This window comes from Colossoma macropomum, unplaced genomic scaffold (genome assembly GCF_904425465.1).
Source record: "Colossoma macropomum unplaced genomic scaffold, Colossoma_macropomum, whole genome shotgun sequence".
Lineage (NCBI taxonomy): Eukaryota > Metazoa > Chordata > Actinopteri > Characiformes > Serrasalmidae > Colossoma > Colossoma macropomum.
The window spans coordinates 440967-450144 of record NW_023494911.1 but is presented as its reverse complement, the minus strand read 5'-3'; positions in this window follow the sequence as shown (position 1 = coordinate 450144).

Below are 9178 nucleotides of genomic sequence, written 5' to 3'. Positions count from 1 at the left end.
GGCAGTGGTCAGTCACCCCAAGATTCAGTCAGCCACTCTTTTATAATATCTTATGATAAACAAAGTGCAGAGATTTTTTCTAAAGATTAAAGTGATAGTTTTGAAAAAAAAAGAATGAATTTACACAGTATATCCTTCACCAAACACACATTTGTTGCATGTTTTTAGCACTGGAGCTACAAGGCGAATGGAGCTAAAGTAGGAATGGCAGCTTATAACCCACCAATTAGCATGGTGCTAACTGCATGTGTAGATCATCTCTGGTCTCAGAGTTTGTGGAGATGTTCAGTGTCTCTAACGGTCTTGATGATGTGGTTTCTGAGACTGTATGATACACTGTAATCTATAAACATGGACTAAAGCACATTAACACAGCTGAACACAGCAGCAGCCCGTTATTGTTATATCAGTTATTCTGGTGTCTTTTGTTGAAGGTCCCCAATTTTCCCAGCTGCTCTAACAATCCTCCTCAGTTTATTTCTGCTTTTTGTCATCAAAGACTGAGATATTATAATCAGAAACCTTGCAGTCACATGGTTAGAGCTATGATCTGTTTCTTATTGTCCATCACTCAATATTTCTGTTTATCTGACCGTTACAGTCTAAACAGCTTCACCACTGAAAGAGTCTGTCTAAAAGAGCAGCGGGTCTTAAAGAGGTTTACAGAATGAAAGATGATGCTGAAGGAGACCCATATTTACTGTGTACAGCCTCATTTCTGCACGGGGTTAAAGCGTCACTGTGAACGGAAGAGCCGGACAGCCGCTGAGGTCAGAAAGTGGTGAAAGGATTATCGAGGTGGAGAACAAGAGCAGGAGAGAATTTATCCTACAATCAGAAAGTAAACACTCCGCTCTACAACAGCGGCCGAGCTGAAAGCTAACGGCGCAGGAGCGGAGAAGGCAGTGAATAATGAAGCTGCTGATTTCATGCTGCAGCTCAGAGGCTTTATGTTAGCTTACTAGCTCTGTTCAGTCTCAGCTGTAGCTGTTATTGTCAGATATGGAAGAAAAAAGAAATCAATTTCTCTGTCTCGGCTGGACAACAAAGCTCTGTTCTGTTTGCTTCTTTATCGTTTGTTCTCACCAACTCAGAGTCTTTATGGTAGCTTGCTAGCTCTCTTTCTCTTCGTGCTGCTTGTTAGCGTTAGCAGGATGAACTTTGCTACTGTGAAGAGAAGAAAACAAAGCAATTTTCTTGTCTTGGCTGGACAATAAAGTTCAATCCTATTTTATGTTATTCTGACCTATTCTTTTTGGTGCCTGCAGCTCAGAGGCTTTATGCTAGCTTGCTATGTGTTTTCACAATAATATGAACATTACTGCTGTGGAGAGATGGAAGAAAGAAAGAAATTTTCCTAGTTTGACTGGACATTTATTGGCTGTTTAAAGTCTAGGCTGCTGTATTCTGTAATTTGCAGGTTTATTCTAGCTTGGTACTTTTTTCTCTCTGTGCTAGCTGTTAGCTGTTAGCATTACTTGCAGCTGTCAGAGAGAAAGTACTAAACTGTCTCTGGGTCAGTCCCCCTCCTGACACTGGGGTGGGACCCTCAAGGCTCCATCTCAGTACCTTTAGTCAGGGAACATAACTGAACCATAATCCACTGAAATGCTCTGTTCTAAGCTGTACTGACTCCACACACCCCGTCTCGCCTCCAGGACTTTATTTTACTGTTCTGTTTTAAAACATTCGGTTATGAAAAGGTACAAATACGAACTTTTCACCTGGAAAAACTTATTTAAGGTTCACAATCAGACCTTAAAACCACTGTTGGAGCTTTGAGGGAACATTTACACTGTTTGTACCTTGCTGAACAAAAAATGTACCTGAACAGAACCTTCATTTCTAACAGGGTAGAAACTGTGAACACAACCTGCACTGCAGCTGTCTCGCCTGTTTTGGTTCTGCTGTTCATAAAATACTTTCACATCAAACTCAGATTTATGTCAGAGGACATCTCTTCAACCGTGAGCCACATCTGAGAGAGAGAGAGAGAGAGAGAGAGAGAGAGAGAGAGAGAGAGAGAGCTGAAATGTCAGAGATGATTGGAGGTGTCCGTCCTGCTGAAGGTGTAGAGATAGTGGACCATGAGGTCTCTAAAGGTCACTCTAACCCCTGACTCACGGCCTCTGGGCTGAATTCTCTTTGCCTTCAGCAGTGAGTTGAATGAACTCTCCTGCTAACAGTTACGGAGCTGAACATCCTTCTTTAGAGGTTCTCTGAATCGAGAGCGTTTGTACAAAGTCAAAGATCTCCTAAAGTGAGAAGATGATCCTGAACGCTAGTTTAGCTCATCTGGAGTGGCAGCTCTGCTGAAGGTGTGGAGGTGGTAGAGAGAGAGGAAGCGTCATGCTAACTCCCTGATCTACAACCTGGAAAGACCAGACTCAGGATTCAGGACTGCTTTTTCACTGACAGCTGAACTGAAATGACCTCTCCGGCTAACTCCTGCTAGCGGCTGATGGGCTGAAGTTCCTCCAACATGATCGTTCAGACCTGCTGTACAGGGTGAAGCTAGTTAGCCATTTATGCTAACTAGCTGTCAGGGATATTCCAACATCACAGTGGGAAATGAGAAAGATGACTGTTAGATAGCTTATCTTTCTGAAAGTGGCTGTTTCTACTAAAACTTCTACAGCAGGTCTGTTTGAAAAAAAATCAACTGACTCTCCTGCTGATGGCTGTTAAGCAAAGCTGCTTGGAGAGCTTGTGTACACCCAACTTTTATTCCAGATGATCTTCAATTAATGCTGATCCAAAATAAAAAAAAAAACTAAAAATACATACATATATGTGTGTGTGTGTGATTTTTTTCAGTAAGGTATGAATCAATTTTTTTACAATTCCCTTTGATTGAAAAATAATAATAATAATAATAATAATAAAGATAAGATCTGGAATTATTATTATTATTATTATTATTATTATTATTATTATTATGTAATCACTTTAAAATGACGAACTCCTTTTATTTATTTATTTTTAATAAATTTTTTATAATCATTTTAAAATGACCCTCATCAAGAAGTAGTAACTAAAATTCATTATTTGGTGAACGTTCACTGCTGTGCTGGTTGTGATGATTGTATACTATATATTCTCTCAGTGTATCAGCAACACGTCACTCAGATTAGACCATCAAATCCAGTCATCTGCAGAACCTTCATCCATAAAGATCAGAGTGTTATTACTGAGAGATGATAAATAACACATACATTTATGAAGAAATGTAACGTCCAGCCTGCTAGGACACTCGGAGGGGCTGGTGAGCCTGAACAAGGTAATTAGGAGGTAATTAGAGGGGTAACAGCTGTGGACACCTTACATAAGGGGTGTCCACACGCTGCTCTCCACCACATGCATGTTGCTCTGATCTCCAGTCTTGAGTGATGCCTCTCTTGAGGTACTCTCCAGTATAAGTATAAAAAAAATGAAAAAGAAGTTATTGTGTCCACTTATTGTCCACTCTATTAGACACTCTTACCTTGTCCGTCCACCTTGTAGACAATAGCTCATCTGCTGCTGCACAGTGTGTGTTGGTCATCGTCTAGTCCTTCATCAGTGGTCACAGGACGCTGTATTATTAATAAATAAGTGCAGTAACTGCTGTGTTTTAGCTGTGCTGTATGTTACACTGTAAAAGCTGCTGTGTTGAACAGCTGTATTTCCCTTCAGGATGAATAAAGTTTATCTTATCTTAAATAAATAATGTCTGCAGAGGAAACAGGTTTAGAAAAGGACTTTTATTTACACCAAACTGATTAAACACCTCACATTATCTACCAACAATAGCAGATCTACTACTGCATCTGAGTAAATTACACAAACATACTTATTAACCTGTTAAATGATCAGATGAAGAAGAACTAGTTTACACTGTAGTTGATGTAGTTACTGAAAAATACACTTGAAGGTCTGTTTACATCAAGTAAAGATCAGATTTATAAAGTAGTGGAACCTTCACACAAAGTCTGATGTGTTTGTGTTTTTAAATAAACACTCTGAGAACTCAGAAGAAGATAGAAAGTCAGGAAATCTGGTTTCCTTCAGTAGTAGAGTCGGTGCAAACAGACCTTTACAGTATAATAAACCTCAGATTATAAGAGGATAATCATTATTAATAGACTCTGATCAGAAACGGTAACCAGTTTCACAAGTTCGGACCAGTGTGGAACGGCACAGTACGGCCCTGAGAACCATTTGGCTCGACAGTGGAAAAGAGGCAAGAAAGTTCTTATTAGAAGAAAAACGTTGTGTTTGTTGTTGTGTTTATTTTCGACTTTAAACGTCTCTACAGTGAGAATTTCAGACGCTGCCTAAAGGCTCAACTTACACTGTAGAAAATCTTCTCTGCTCTTTGGTTCTGAGAGTGATAAAGAAGCTGCTGCAGCTGTGGAGACACAAGAACACACAGGGTCACATCAATAGAATAGAATAGAATAGAGTAGAATAGAATAGAATAGAATAGAATAGAAGAGCCAGCAGGAAGCTCCTCTTACCCTGTGGAGGGATTTTCCTGAACTCCTCTCTGCAGAACTCCTCTAGTCTCTCCTTCAGATCAGAGAGAGAGGATATGGCTAAGCTGGCTAAGCTGGCTAAGCTAATGGTGTGCATATATTGATAAGAGGCTGATCATACACATCCATACTGAAGAGGCTGATCATACACATCCATACCTAGGTGTTGGTGACAGCCTTCAAAAGCTAAACTTAACTACTACCACTACTGTTTGTTCTTCCTGGAAAAAACAAATATTAAACTCTCACATGTGGCACAGATTGATTAGCGATTAGCGCATTTTTGGCACTTTTCTAAAAGGCTTTAAACTGACCTAATCCAGCGTTCCATCGTCCACCACTCAGAGGAGTGACAGATGAACAGGAGTCCTTCCTGTTTCTCCATTCATCTGTGAAAAAAGTGATTTTTTAATTTGTTTGGTCACTTTTGAACAGACATCATAGCTTTAAAGCTGCTAGCTGGACAGATCCATTATCCAGCTGCTGGAGGCCGATTAGAGCACTTTGTCCTTCAGCTACACACAAAAACATGTTTTGTAGCTCATTCAGCAGCTTTATTGACCTGGACACCCTGAGGAGAAACAATTTGTGAAATTCTGACTGGATGAAAATCAATCAGCCCAAAAAGTTGCTAATGGCTGTTTTCCAGCTGGCTAATTTCCAACATCAAGTGGGGGGATGGAGGGGTGGGCTCATTCCAGAAGCCTGTCCCACATCAGTGCCACCAAACTGTGGTGGATGATGCTCCAGTTTGGTTGATCTTCCTTCATCATCACAGAGATTTTTATGATTTTTAGGACTTTATGATGGACTGTTCCCAGAAGTGCTTATAGAAATATCAGTGCTCTTCTCTGTGGGAGTCCTGGGAGAGGACTGATCCCAGACCAGCCTCAGAGGGTCCTTCTGCTCAATAAAGGGTCAGTCAGAGTCTGGATTGGTGGTGAGAGAAGTTCTCAGCAGTGACAGCTTCTTCTGTCCATCTCAGTTTATTCTGGATGACCCTTTCTGGTCATGTCTGAGGGGAGGAGGAGCTACTGAGGAACAATTAGGAACAACCCATCTATAATAGACTTTAATAGGTTTTTGATGGCTGCTATTTTCTTTCTTCAGGATGGAGGAGCTCCTGTCCAGTGTGGTGGTCCTTGTTCCGTGACTCAGGGAGCCTCAGGGTTCATTTTCAGAGATTAGTCCCTTCAAGACTTTCCAAAACATCCCAGGCTGCTCTTTACCACATTATCGAGACAGGCAGCCTCATACCTTTGATGGGGTGGAGATCATGTCTATCGGGTGTTGAGAGGTGATGGAGCTCCATGAAACCCAAAGGGAAGAACCTGATACTGACAGAGGCCTCCTGAGGTGAATGGAGTGAGGGTGACCAGCCTGTAGGCCTTACTGAGGTCTAACATGGAGAGGCCGTCCTCAGCCCGTCTACGAGGCTTTCTTTGGTCTCTCCAACTTTTTTCACCCATGGAAACGTTTTATTTTCTACAGATTGATTCTGTTTTGGAGCTTAAACACCTTTAATGATGATTTTAGAGTCTCCCTGTAAAACCCCAGGGAGCTGTCGGCACTGAAAAAGGAACAGAAGTTGTTGATAACAGTTTTGTTCTGATATACTGTTCACAAAGAACAGCAGTGAAGAGGAGTTTTCACTGCACTCTTCATTTATAATAACACAGCCTCTAAATGAGCTCATACAGTGAACTGTAGAATGAACTAGTTCAGTTAATCTGTCTTTATTTAGGCTGGAGTTCTGTTTTAGTCTGTGTTAATCTCTCTCTCTCTCTCTCTCTCTCTCTCTCACTGAGGGATGAAATGAGGAACGCTGCATCATTTCTGTTCAACACAGACGTCCAGATTTCCTTCATCTACATATAAATTACAAACGTGTCCATAAAAGCTCATAAAGACTCAGTCCTCATCTCCTCTGTGTAGTTATTATCAGAAACAGCAGAGTATCTCACTCTGAACACACAGCGTTATTTCAGCTCTCACTGAGGCAGAATGACCAGCACATTCGGGACTTTATGAGCTCTTTTTAAATCAAATATACTCCATAACCTTCATCACATTACTGAGACAGGCAGACTCGTACCTTTAATGTGGTGGAGATCAGGTGTTGAGGTCTCCACTCAGTTACCACTCCATCAGGTGTAAGATCACTGATCCAAACCAAATGATCTCTACAGTAGGAACAAACACAAAGTAGAACCAAAATATTGTGTGGTTTAATATCTGTATGAAATGACTGGGCTCACCTTCAACTTTGGATACGTTTACATCTGTTTACTAATAAACAGAATTACCTTGCAATTGCAGTTACCTTCCTTAACCGCAGAAAGACTAAATGAATTAACTGAAACATTACATTCACCTTTATTTGAGTTTTAATTGGACAGACTTTATGTTGCTGAGCATCTGAAGCCTCCTGCTGAATCAGCTGCAGTGGTGTGCCTCAGGGGTCTATATTTTGTCCAATCAAATTCTGCTTTTTTTAGCTGTCCTTTAGTAGATCACTGACCCATCAGTAGTAATACCAACACCATGAATGTACTTTGTATTCTGTGGATGTTTGGACAGTGTATGTTTTTTGCAGAATATGACCCAGGATTTAATATTAGTTTAAAGAAAAGAAATAAACATTTTATCTCTGAGAGACATTTATTATGGAGCATCCTTCATAAAATGCATCCATCAATGTTTTATTCTTTACCTTCACTGCTAATTATAAACACTATAAAAGCTGTTTATATAACAATAAGTGAAAACAGCCCAAATGACCACTTCACTCAGCTCTGTCCAGCTGTTTATCACAGCTGTTTATTGTCATATCAGTCATCACTGAACTGAAGTGTTCTCTCTCAGACTAATGCACACTGTGAGCTCCATCATCAGTCTTCAGACTGGATGGATCCTTCATCCTTCTGACAGAGTCACTGATGACCATTCTGACAGGGAGAGAACATCAGTCAGTCCACCAAACCTCGACCACTGAGAAACACCGCTGGCGTTATTTGGAAGGGCCGGAACGTGGAGTTTTAATCTATCAGAAAGCCGGCTAGCCCCAGAGTCCACTTTATCAAAAATAGCAGCTGTCAAAAGGACGTTTTCATTAACACTGCCGGACGTTTTAGGACGTTTCCTGCTGCTTCCTCCTCACAGCTCCCCCACAAACACATGTGTGCTGTCGTCCTTCTCTGAATGACTAAACTATGGCTAATTAGAGCTGAACATGGAGGACACCTGAAAAAAGAGGACGTATCAGTTTGTGAACAGAGGAGTTTCTGTGTTTGAATCACTTTATTTGTGTGGTGTTCCTCAGGGATGGAGTCTAGGCCCCTTTAGGTTCTATCTGAAGTGCTGTGGAGGTCTATAAATGACGACAGTCCAACACAAACACTGATTGACACTATTCCTCCACTATTCATCAATCAGTATTAATGAGTCAGCACCATTCTGCATATCAGACAGATGATAAATGAATATGAAGATCAAATCAATGAAGGTCTCAGCACTGAAACCAGTTCTCTCAGTGTCAGTGGATTCATCCAGAACCTGTAACTGGTTAATATGGATTACTAAAGAAAGGAAAAGAAAAGGTAAATTGGGAGTAACAGACAAGGTCATACTTCAGTGACAGCAGCATAATCTGTAATGATGAACAAATTACAGCCTCAGTGGAATCAGATCAAATAAAATGTATATATGAATGATAATGTTGTACATCAGTTCTCCTACAGTGATAACTGTAAAGCAGTGCTGGTTCAGCTTCACACTGCTGCTCTTTCTGCCCTCAGCTTAGACAATATTGGATAAAAAGGCTAAAAAAGGCTTGCAGTTAGCATTTTGGCAGAAGCTACGTGAGCACAAAACTCTGCCTTCATGAAATCCTGATCGAGGATCAGTCTTGCTAGCGCTGCTAATGCTAATGCTGCTAATGCTAATGCTGTGATTGTCCTCAGGGCACCCAGGCAGAGGTTCTACCCTGTTTACCCTGCTTATGACTCATTTTGTGCAGCGTTCTTCATGTGTAGTCATGTATGCTGAGAATCTGCTGATAAGGCAGCAACTACAGTCCCAATGGTCGGTATTTAGCGCTAACATTTAGCATTTAGCTTCTATTATTCATAAAATCCCGATCAGTTTTTCTGACCAACACTTCACCAAAAATCATCTGGTCCACTGAGATGCAGTGTTTGTATGCTTGACCAGACCTTCTAGCGCTGCTAATGCTAATGTAGCGTTTGTCCTCCAGGCACTCAGACTGACCTACTACACTGTTTACACTGATACACGGTCATTACGGTCATGTATGTGAAGAGTGTGCTGATGAAGCAGTGGCTGACTGCAGCCTCAGCGCTCTAAATGTAGCACTAAGGTTTAGCATTAAGCTAAGCTCAGTGTGATCATGTTCTGCTTAATAAGCACTTTTAACCCACAATGTGTTGAATGATGAAGACTAATTAGATCATTACCCAAAGTGTGGGTGGCTGTAAGAGCTAGTAAACATTAAGACACAGTGCATTAGCTGCTGCAGAGGCTAAAGAGAGCATTATGTAGATGATCAGAGACCCTGTAACTCGAGTCCTTTAAAAATACCAGTCTGTTTGGGTCAGTCATGTTCTAGACTGCAGTGATGGTAGAGCTGAGCTCACAGAGCT